Consider the following 13,139-nt stretch of genomic DNA (forward strand, 5'->3'; position numbering starts at 1 on the left):
TTCACATTCATGTTAGTGAACGAATGCTACACATGCCCTGCTTTTCACACACAAAAATATGCATGCACTAACTTTAGCAATATGCATGTGTTCTTTTAGAAAATACTTGCATATATATCTATAACTGGTCTGTATTTATACTCAACTGTTTACCCTTGGTGATATTTCTGTTTAAATCTATAAATAAAATATATAATAATTAGATGTAAATTTATGTTGCCATCTGTATGAAGTGAAATTCCTTGTAGTCCAGATATTTTGCAAATAGTCTCTGATTCTGTTTACATGCACCACACTCAGTCACAGCTTTAAAACCATATGTTTGCGTACAATAATTTTTCTCCTTCACAGACAGAAGCGTAGTCACAGATGAGCACCCTGTTAGTGAGGCGTTCTGCCACCATTAGGCCTAATGTGTTTCCTACCGAGCGGAAAATGATGCATTAAAATACTTTTCTATGTGGACACCCATCTCATTAATTTGCAGATGAATAAAAAAAGGAATAATTTATTATGAGCAAATGTTTATGATGTCTGGGTTTTAGAATTGAACACTTCTGGACATGTTAGAAGCAATAACACCAAAATATTACCCCCCCCCCCCCCAAACAAAAAAAAACATAATAATGATAATGCACATATTTTCTGTTTTTTAAAGTACACTTTTTTGTAGTCTTTGTTTGAACATACAGGGGTTGAATAATGAAGCTGAAACACCTGTCATTTTAGTGTGGGAGGTTTCATGGCTAAATTGGAGCAGCCTGGTGGCCAATCTTCATTAATTGCACACTGCACCAGTAAGACCATGTGCATCCAATGGTTCAAACATTGTGTCCTGAAGGCGGTGCCGTGTATCAGGACGACAATGCACCAATACACACAGCAAGACTGGTGAAAGATTGGTTTGATGAACATGAAAGTGAAGTTGAACATCTCCCATGGCCTGCACAGTCACCAGATCTAAATATTATTGAGCCACTTTGGGGTGTTTTGGAGGAGCGAGTCAGGAAACGTTTTCCTCCACCAGCATCACGTAGTGACCTGGCCACTATCCTGCAAGAAGAATGGCTTACAATCCCTCTGACCACTGTGCAGGACTTGTATATGTCATTCCCAAGACGAAATGACGCTGTATTGGCCGCAAAAGTAGGCCCTACACCATACTAATAAATTATTGTGGTTTAAAACCAGGTGTTTCAGTTTCATTGTCCAACCCCTGTATTTATGCCACGTAGTATACACAGATAAAAAGACCACAGGATAAATACTATAAAACAACTTTGCTATAGTGAAATATACGGCATCACATATAACCACTCTGATGTTCAAATATAAAGATACGTATGCTCAAAGATTTACAAGTGTATGTAGGAAAAGCTTTCTCTGATTAACATGGAATGAAAATCTTTCCTCGCCAACCAAAAAAATGTGTGGTGCTATAAGGATGCAGAGGGAGCAGATATTGAAGCGGTTTGTAGGATTTTATGTCTCTGCTTTGCAGATTTGTCAGCATTCATAAATTTCTGCTTTCTGTTTTTATTTTTTCCAGGCCTTGCATGCAATTGGTTCCGCCACATAAGGAGGACGCATAAACTCAGTGAGGATGTGGCAATGTGAGTAAAGAACCAAACAGCGTGGCAGAGATTCAGGGATGCCGAAAATAGAGGGCAGAAAACCTTAAGTGTACTGTACGTGTTGGAATGGGCATGTCTTTTCCTGTATGAAGGAAAATGTATCAGTGCATTAGCTGTTAGAGTACAAAGTTATTGATGTCCTTTGTTTATGCGTTTAGCCATGATGACACCCTCTCCCCTGCCCCGCCAACTGCTTACTTAGGCCTTAATGAGTCAAATATGTATCAATTATCAAAAACATATGATAGCCTTCTTTTGAATTCTTTGGTATTATGTGTAAATTAAATTAGGAACAGCATATGCTTTGCAGAGATGATCCAAAATAAAGGGATTAAAAGCACAGGACATGCACTTGGCATTGATCAGAAGGATTGGGGCTGTATAATTCTTCTCTGATATAGTTCTTTCTTCTCACTTATTTGCAACAGACAGGTAGCAGCAGCTGTTAACATTATCTATTCCATTAGACGAGTGCCCACTCTCTCAGGATACACAGTAAATCACAATCTCTTGCTACAGCCTCATCCCTCATGACTTCCTGCCTGCTGGCGCGACGCTGACACTGCTCTACTCGTACTTCCCCCTAATGATGGACTAATTATAGCCATCACCACAGTGTAACTATACATACCACTGCCATGTTCAATATGAACCACGGCTATAATATACAAACCAATTTTAGTCAAAAAGAATGGTTATCAGGTCTGAGTGCATCACATAAAACAAATCCTGGACTGTGGAGGGTGTGGTAAAAAAAAAAAGTTTAGACAACGTTGTGGACCCCCTCAAATCTTGCTCAGCAGTGTCCTGACAGACTGGATGTCTCTACTTATTTTACAATGTGGGAAATAGTGAAATCCTTTCTATGAGTAAATGTGTTTAAATTTTACTTGAAACTGTTGCTCTGTTTATACTTGGCATTAACATGTTTTAACGTGCATCCTGTTAGTATCAGGACATAATTTGGCTGGATTCTGTTTACCCTTGTCATTAAAATGCGTCCCCAGCCTGACCAGATAAGATCCGATTTCCGTTTTTTCCTCCTGTTACCAGTGTATTCTACACTCGTAAATCTTGTGAATCAATGGTTAAAACAGGCAGTGAATTGTATGCATTGGGAGAGGAAAAGCTGTGTCCTACTGCTGCTGTAGATTTCTAATAGTCAGCACCAAAACTGTCCAGAAGAATTTTTGGGCACAGCAGAGGAGTCCAAATTGGTCGGTAAGAATTGTCTGGTTTTACGAATACAGAGTTCTTCTTGTTCCTCCTCATACAACAATGAACATTAAAGTAAATCTGTGAATTGTTTAGCCACTGATCTGGTCACTGTTGCCTCCTCTCGACCGACGCGTTTCTCTTTTGCATAACTCTATACAAACACGGAAAGTACATTCTGTTCACACTTGTTAAATGTGAACGAGATCCATCTCTGACCACCTCTGAATGTGGTTTGAGTGATCGAACCGTAATCTGATCACAGTGCCACTTGAGGGTCCACATGAAAAGCCAGGTGTAAACAGGCCCTGAAAGTCATAATGATCTCTGCCTGGTTTTCTCTTCAAGGTCAGGCCAGTCATTACCAAGAATTATTTGCACAATAAAAGTGTATATTGAAGTAAATTGTAATTATTTTTTATTTCTTCATTCTCCTGGAGTTCGGCGTGTAATTAATTTTTAAAGCACTGTTCTGAATTTAATTAAATCATTCAATCACTGATTTTGTGTGTGTTTTTTTTTCTTTACGTTTTTGATAAATAAATGAAAGTCTATTTAGCATTCTGCTGCTAATCTTTTTTTTATTACACAAAGCACTTCATAGACCTCGCTTATGACTTAGTCTTGCTCACAGACGCAAACTTAAGTGTTGACATTCAGTGCTTCACTTCATTTAAACTGTGCTGATCATGAGTTGTGTATCCTCTGCTAAAACAGATCCAATATTTTATAAGTTTTTATATAATAAATGTAAGTCATAATGCATTTTTGAAGCATCCTTTAACCTGTTTTTTCTTTACTCTTTTTTAGTCACTGTGGCGTTATGACTGAATGATCTGCTCTGATTGTACGATACATGGCTTGTGTAGCTTTTAACCTGCTTCTTTTCACATGTTTGTGACATCACAGCCACTGTGAATTCAAAACTGAGTGTTTTTCAGCTTAGTTTCTGTGTATTGACTGTGGACTGGTGAGAGAACAGTGCAATTACAATTTAAGCTTAGAGCTGCTTTCCCTGTTGTGGGCCCTTTATAAAATAGATTGATTTTTTTTTGGATTAAGAACAACTGATTTAGCTCCTTCAAAAACCCGTTTCTCTTAGGCTGCTTAGTTGATTTTTCTGCCTTTGCCCATTTGCATTAACGTGTTTTATATCCCTGCTCTTTGCCACACCCTGTTGTCCTAGGTGTATTTCATGAGAATATTAGAGAACATCCTTCTCTTCACCGGCTCAGTTCAGCCCATTGTGATGAGTTGCCTCCTGTGTGTGTGTCTCTGTCTGCAGACACAGAATGGCAGGACCATAAAACATGGGAGTCCAGCTGCTTCTAAACACCAACCACAGTCCATTACAGTCCGTTAAAACCCTGCGGCCTCTTTGGCTGCCATTGATTGGCCATCGCTCTTTTCCTTTCCTCTTCACCGGGCTTTGTGTGCTAGTCTGGGAAGGTGGAGAGGCTGCAGAATTATGGCCTCTTTCACTTCTCCTGTGGAGGCGATGGCCCAAACCCAAATGAGTTAGGAGAGTGGTGCAGATGTTCTTTGTTCTCTGACAGATGCTGCCTTTCTTTAACTTTCTTTCAGTTTGTCTGAGTGAAGATTTTCTATGGTGTTTTGGGGTGGTGCGGGGACAGGACAGAGTGAGGTAGATAGGAGTTAATGAAAGAGCATGCCTTCAGCATATGGCCTTCTCCTGGAAGCAGTTTAGGTCTGGTACAGCACACGGTGTTCGATAAGGCAGTAGTCTCTGAAATTCAAGTGACATGGACAATTTGAGGACAGGTAAACAATGTAAATAAATTGCTTTAGATTTCCGGTCATGTGGCCCTTCACTGCTACAACAATTGAACAGAGCAGCTGTCCTTCACATTATATGAAAATTGTATAATGAATGGACCAATAGAAATGCTATAAATATTATATATAACATGCAATAAACATTAGTTACACAGATTTTCACTGCAGGTTTAGAAGGTTTATTTTTTTCACTTTCTCTGTAAAAATACTATGTTTTTTTTTGTTACTGGGTTAGATTTAACTCATGAATTCATGGAGAATGGTGCGGAAAAGAAGCAAAGAGAAAGATGCAGCATGCCTTCTCTAATTCTGTCTCCCTTAAACAGCTGAGTCTATCTGCAGTTTAATAGGAGCTATAAACAAGGTTTAAACCTTATGAAAGCAGCCTCTCGTGGGCTGTGCTGGATATGCTCCTGTGCAGTCTCAGGACCTCTGTTATATGAAGATATTAAGTGCTCAGAAATGACAGAAATATGTGTGTTGCATGGCATTAGCACAGAATTAGGTTTTTAATTAAACTTTCAAATTAATTCACATTTTGAAGCTATTTCCACCTGATTGTCAGCAGCTTTTCTTGTCTTTACAGTTCTTCAGTGTGAAAAAATATCAACAAAGTCTGTTTAAATTGATTGGATTGTTTGACCAAACATGCTAATGTGGCTAACATGTTGCCAGTTAGGACGCTACATTTGTTGACATTAAACATGGTGAGTATTTAAAACTATGCACAAAGTCATGCTGTTTCATGTGGGTTTGTGTGTTTACTTAAAATACCATTGTAAAGGGAAGTAGTGTGAAGTTATACAGTGGTATGAATAGCTGTCTTGGTGCAAAATTCCTAAACCATATTCAAGATTTGCTAAAAACATCCTACATTAGCTTGATTGCTACCTTAAGTACTCTTAGTTATAGCCGTATTCAAACATGAGCTTTGTGCTACCTTAAGTACCCCAGCTTTAGTTCTCAGCCTGGTTAAACTTTGCTGAATTACCTACTTTACAATGATGCAAAGGTTAGCAGCCTGGCTTGTGGTCATAATAAAACTCTGCTAAATATATCTGATGACCCGGGAACTGAAAAATTATACTGTTCCACCTTAAATGACCCTGCTGTTACATTATAGAGCCAGCGAGTCATTAAAGGAACCCTGTGTGTTAAGACTAACAGGCCAAAATATGGTGTACGTGGGCAGTACCATTCAAATGTACTGCATTAACCAAACAAAATACTTTATTTATTATTAAAAACAGACAGAGTCATTGTACTAGTTGGCTGCCGTTACATTACATTGCATGAATGCTTTGTCTTGTGTTTGAATTCAAATATATTCAAGTTCTTTTCAAAACAGCTTTATATTTTATAGAACTAAGCTATTACATTGAATTAATACACAATTTGATTCTTTGAATCAACAGAAATTTCTTGGTCTTCAAGACAGAATAAATTTTTTTAAATAAAATGAGCAAAGGACATACTCATTCATTCATTATCTGTAAGCGCTTATCCAGTTCAGGGTCACGGTGGGTCCCGAGCCTACCTGGAATCATTGGGCGCAAGGCAGGAATACACCCTGGAGGGGGCGCCAGTCCTTCACAGGGCAACACATACACACACACACACATTCACTCACACACTCACACCTACGGACACTTTCGAGTCGCCAATCCACCTGCCAACGTGTGTTTTTGGACTGTGGGAGGAAACCAGAGGAAACCCACGCGGACACGGGGAGAACACACCAACTCCTCACAGACAGTCACCCGGAGCGGGAATCAAACCCACAACCTCCAGGATCCTGGAGCTGTGTTACTGCGACACTACCTGCTGCACCACCGTGCCACCCAAAGGACATACTGATACTATAAAATATGCAGGTGTTATGAGTAGGGCCAAATCCTGCTGAATGCTGAAAACCATATCAGTTTTATGAAAAATACATCAATCACAAAAAAACATTTATCACTACAACTTTGTGGCCTTTTTATTTAATTTCTGCATTCATTAATTTCCTCTTCCACAGTATAACATAATAAAAAACACATGTAAAGAAGACACTGATACAAAGCACCAAAGGTCCTCAAGGGCTTCTAATAAGGGTAGGTATTTTTGTACTCTATCTTCCCATTGCTGAAATTCCAGAGACACCTGTGTGATGAACACTGTGCAGACAGTGATGGTCCAGCTGAAGCTTTGTTGACTGAATTTCTCCTTTAATATGTACTAGCAGTCTCCTTAGTGTTTGGGGAATTGCTGTGTGGATTTGGACATTAGTGAAGTTGGTGGTTTAGTTCTGGGTCACAAACGCCCCTTTAAATCATCACAGAGGTGTTGGGTAATGCACAGTCACCCAGAGAATGAAAGTCCACTGCTCCCCACCCCAATGCTGGGGATTTTATAACATTCCAGCTACCCTAGATACAGGCTTTTGTGTGGCTTCTTCAGAGCGTCCTATTCTATTTACTGCACTTTTCCCTAGACATTACTCAAACTGTGTTTATGCAACTGGACACATGTAACTCTCATTAGAAAGCCTTTGAATGTAGGGTATTTGCCTGTGACTGAACAACCATGCATATCATATGCAGTCATCTTAATTATATATTTGTCAGTTCTGAAAGGCTCTATTTTCAGTATGCTGCTTCAGCAGACAATTCTGGACATTTTTTTTACATCAATAGACTACGTGTCATAAAATAGATGGTCAGTGATTCACTGCTGATCACATGATTGGCTTATGTTCACTGTATTCAAACAGGAAATTACCCACCCCTTAGGAATATAATGTTTGAAAAGCCTTGAGCTTTCTCTTCTTGTAATCAAGTAACAACTATATACACCCCTCTAGCCATCACTTGGCATTGACTATGTTGACTTTAATCATGTTTGAGGGTGCTCTACAGCATCCCATTTCATTTTTGTGCACTTCTATGGATTTATATTTGTGTCCTCCAAATCGTCCCCCACCCCAAACTATAAGTTTGGGCAACACTTCAGGTCATTGCCTGTGTAGAGTTTGGTGTGCTCTCCCAGTCGCTGTCCTCCAGCCACTGGGGTTGTGTTAATGTGCTTCTGGTGCCACGTGTGAATGAAATGAGAGGGTTAGGTCAGGAAGGGCATTCAGTGTACAATTTCTGCCAGGTTGTGTATGTGAATCATCAGCTAGGGTTGATCCAATTGGTGGCTCCTCATGGGAGCAGCTGAATGCGAAACAAAAACATGATACATTTCAACAAGCACTTTAGATTTGCTAGAATTTCTTCAGAATAGGATTGGACTCATGCTGGGGGGTTTTCTCTGATATTCAGTCTGTCGTCGGTGTCCAAAGAAAATTATGTATCTCCAATTTTGTCCATCTGAGTTTAGTCCATCATTTGAACACAGCAGCTGTTCTTCACATTGTGTGTAATTTCATGATGAATGGCCCACGAGAAAGGCTCCAAAATTACTTGGGATTAAATCAATTTACACTGAAATCCACTGAAAAATAAGACGTTTTTTTTACTTCTATAAAGTTCCTATTCTGGAGATATGTGTTTTTCATTGGACAGTGATGATATTTCATAGTATTCCAGATTGTAAAGGCCCAGTATCCATACTGGGTTCAAAATCAACAGTTCTAATAGAATCTATTGAGTTGCAGCAGGTAGTGTTGCAGTCACAATCACCTGGAGGTTGTGGGTTCTAGTCCCGTTCCGGGCACGTCTTCACAGATCCTGCAGATACTCTGATGTTGCAGTGAGTGACACTTCTCTAAGCCTAAAGATCCCATTAAGAGGAGTTTGAGGGGAGTTCAGGAAAATGGTTTTTTTGGTTTACACTGAGGGTTAAAAAAGCACACGTAATGCTGTTTCAGTTACCTCTGACTTGGCTGAGACCATTTCTGACTTCACATATGAAAACACCCCCCTGTATTTTTCTGTGGCTCCACTGGTCAGCAGCAGTTATGAGTCACTAGCACTTGAGCATGAGTCCACTCTCTGAGACAGATGCTTTCTGAGTATGTAATGGCTATTTATATTCATGTGTATGTGCTATTTATGTGCCCTTAAACACTTCCAGACTGTGTTATAGCTAAATACTTTTACATTTAACATGTAGCTACCAGTAGGTTTAATTTAGTGCATTGCTCTTCTATCATGGATCAATTTCTAAACCAGTTTGTTATGTTATTTTAGGCCTGTCTCGGTTGGGAAATCACAGTCCCTTACATCAGGCCCTTATTGTCACTATTTTTCCAGACCAGCACTAATTGTGCAAGCTGAAAACCATCTGTTTTCATGGTGGAAAAGCGTAGAATAGTTCAAGATATTGACACGCCAACGTGGGGAGAAAAAGTGCTATGAGTTGTTAGAATGGCCCACCCTCTCTTTCATTGTTCATCACTGTGCTATTGAATGTGGGCATACGTTAACTGATGTAAAAGAACTAACCATTAGTGCTCTCCACCAAGGTTGTTGAAGTGGCTGTGACTTTGTGTTAGCAGCAGTCTGGAAAGACGTGTCTTTTAGGAGGAAGCTTGTTCTAGCATAATATAGGGAAAGCCATTTTGGAAAACAAAATTGTGGAAGAAAAATTGACATTGAAGGGTTAAAGCCACATCAAGCTTGAAAAGGCTTTGCTATCTATATTTAAATCAGCAGCTGTAACGCGGTCATCATAAAGTTGTTTGTTGTGAGTTTAAATCAAAGGTGACTATGTAATGAATAGAAATTGTGTTTTTTATGCTGTTCTCATTTTATATTATTCATACGTGCCCTCAGACGTCTTTTACACCTTCATTTCTGTAGATCATTTGCTCCCCTATGAAAGTATATGTCTGCAGTGTTGTACATGTGCATTTTACTGCCTCTCTGTTTTTCACAAGGACAGGATGGCATTGCTAGATATGAAGATCATATATATTCCACAGCTGTAGTCATTTGGAGGACACTTTCCACTGCGGTCATCACTGTCCTCTCCCTATTCTTTGGCTCAATTTTTCCCCCGTTAGCATTGCAGGTTAGTTCTTAATCTGTTCCTTGTGAGAAATTCTCTACTTCCGAAGGCCTGACACATGCAGTGTGTTTAGCATTCTTTGAACACACTCCTCTGTGTGACATTCATCAAACCAAAGCATGAATTGAGGGTTTATGATGGACTTTTACTGCACGTTTGTCATGCATAATTTATCGTTCCCTCTGCATGGAACATCTATCATATTTGAAGGGGATGAGAGCATCAGAGCTCAGTTTTAAGGGAATATGGGAATTTCATAACTATCTAAAAGTTTGGGTATTGCCAGTGTGTACATAACTCATTAATGACCTCAGATGATTGCTACAGGAGACCTGTGGTGAAATGTGTGATCACTAAAAGTCAAGAACATATGCAGATACTTTTGGGGAATCGCAGTTCAAGGGAGAAAAAATGCAAAGTGAATATTAATATACTTCATTTATGACAGGAGATAAATATAATGTGCTAATATTTTGGGAATTTTGAGTGGTGTTAATGTCCAGGTGTTGGTTCTATTACTGGGACTCCAGTGATATCTCAGTCCTCCAAGGCCAGGAGTCCAAGCAGACTTGGTTTGTAGCTGTCTACAGGTGGTTATAATGCCCTTCATCTCCCACCAACACTCAGTGTAATGCTAGAAACATGTGGTATTGTGTTTAGCAGTATGTGACTGAGGGGAGTCCTAGCTACCGTGTGGAATTGACAATGACTAAATTTGGTAAAAATCCAATAAAAAGTACTACTATTACTGCCTAAGCATTGCTTTAAACCCCAGTCCTCATTGTACAAAGCTATGAATGCCATCAATATAAAATTGAGAGCTAACTCTTAGGACCAGTTCTTCAGCTCTGAATTAAGCTTAAACTTAGACTTGAAAGCATCTATTGGAACTGGCTTGTAACTCACTCACTCACATATAAATGGACAAACATACAGTTAGGGGTTGCGTGACATGGGGCTCTACATCTCACAAATTCACCAAATTAGTGTCCCAATGAGAACCAATGGCATCTTTTTGAATAGGTTTCACAAAGACCACTGGTCAGATTTTGCCACAGTATACCTATTTTAATGATTCTTAGAGTTGATAAAGGGAAATTATTCAAAGGAAATTATTTGTGTGTGTATATATATATATATATATATATATATATATATATATATATATATATATATATATATATATATATATATATATATTCTGATTCTGTACCACTTCTGGGTAATGGACAACAACTCTAGAAATAAAGGGAAATTATTCAAAGGAAATTATTTGTGTGTGTATATATATATATATATATATATATATATATATATATATATATATATATATATATATATTCTGATTCTGTACCACTTCTGGGTAATGGACAACAACTCTAGAAACAGACTTTAATTTTGCATTGATTAGCAGTACACATGAGACTTGGGAATATGTTAGCTCCTGATACATCATTTCACCACTTTCCACCCATGTGTTTTGTGCACATAAAAAAGAAATATGGGGCAGTAGTAATTATGCAGCAGCTTGAGTTTAAAGCTACCATATGTTACTGGTGCTTCAGTACGTTAGAGTGAATGGATGACCATCAGGCACAGAGCTTTATGACTTTGCTAGCATTCAGGATCATTAAATACACTCCACTAGACCCATTTGCCTGTGTCTGGTTGACTCAAATGCAACAATGAAATGGTCAGATTGGTTGCATGTGGCAGCTGGAAACTGGAAAAGGTTCTTTAAGACCACAGGCATCTGCACAGTAGGACTCAATGTTAGAGTATTGTTTGTTTGGGTTTTTCACAGTTATATTTGAGCTTTTCTCCCTTTGATATCCAGAAAACTACCTGGTTTCTTGAAAATTGTTTAGTCTTGACCTTAGATACAGGAATGCTATCTCAATATAGGGCTGGATAATTCAGTATCAATATATTACAATAGAAATTTTTTAATAACAATGATATGAGTTCCATACACATTTTCCATATGTTAATATATATTATTTACAGCATCTGTCACTGACTGACAGTCATTACAGGGTGCTGTCATCAGTTCAGCGCACTCAGTTTTAAACTTAGTTTAAAAATATTAATATCGACAAAGCCAAGAGGTTTTTGTTTGATGGTGATGCCTTGTTGCAGTTGCAGTTCTTGGCAGTTGTTCTGTAATTTTTTATTATTGTTTATATTGATATCTGAATTATATTGTATTGCACATGAGCCTAAGGACACTGTGCCCAGAGTCAAACATGGGTGTAAAGTTGGGTTAATGTTAATGTGCAGTAGTCATCATATCAGAAGAAACATCTGATGTCCATCCATTTCTGTAAATGTGATTCACTTTTTTAACTCATCAATTGAATGGACTTCTAGGATGATGCTGCTGTTTCATGCTTCGTACTGAGTCTCAGGGAAACTGGAAATCTGTAAATGTATAAGTTAGATGGGCATTTCCCTGGGGCTTTTAGAAAGCTACTTTCTGAATGTATTCAGTAATAGCTGTTGAGCCATGTAATGTGGAAACATAATCCTGTGGATGACACAGTCTTTGTAGCTTCTCCATTCTGATGTTTTCAGTTTTCAGATCAGCGCAACTGAAAGGCCTTGTTTACAAATGAAAATTCAAGTGAGGGGCTTCCCAACAACATGCTTCATTCTCATTTTAGTTTCTTTACTTTCATGCCGACCCCTCTCTACTGCATCAGAACTGGACCATGGTGTAATGGAAGAAGGTGGCCTGATCTAATGAATCATGTCTTACATCAGTTGGCTGTGTGGGTACAGTGGAGACCTACACAATAATACCTACACATTATTAGGCAGGTGGGTGTAGTGTTATGGCTATTTAATGTATAGTTTACAGCACATAGCAACAGATCTACTTTCTGCCAGTCCTAAAGAGCTCTTTTTATTTGAAAAGAAGCAGCTCAAACATCTGCAGAATCCGAGTGTATAATCTCTGTAGTGAATTTCTGAGCAGTGTGTCATAGAGACATACAGTGATGGCTATGAATAATGTTCACTTCCTGGCTCCCAGTGAACACTGCTCTATATTGTGCGCAGTTTTCACTCTGATCACTGGGAAAGGAGAACAGCATTCAGATCATATAATAATGATCTGATAATAATACTTATACTTAATAATTACTTATTATTAATGCAAAAATGGTATCCCTTACTTGTACAGTTAACAGCGACTGTGTCCAGTGATAAAGGACTAGATGATGACCAATGATGACAAAATGTCCAACAACAGATGAGGGCTGAACACCTGTGTAGTTGTGTCTAACAGTGGCCAGGGAGTGGGCACAAGGTGTAAAAACTCCAGCAGCACTGCTGTATCTGATCCACTCATCCCCACTAATGCCATCTGCATTAGAGTTTGTCACTTATATCCATGACCTACAATGTCTAGGACTGTTGTGGTCAGTTTAAAGCCCCTTGTGAATGACTGCATTCTGTAAGTATGAGCCTTGGCTTCTCGTCAGTCATTATTAACTA

Source organism: Hoplias malabaricus, chromosome 1 (genome assembly GCF_029633855.1).
Source record: "Hoplias malabaricus isolate fHopMal1 chromosome 1, fHopMal1.hap1, whole genome shotgun sequence".
NCBI lineage: Eukaryota > Metazoa > Chordata > Actinopteri > Characiformes > Erythrinidae > Hoplias > Hoplias malabaricus.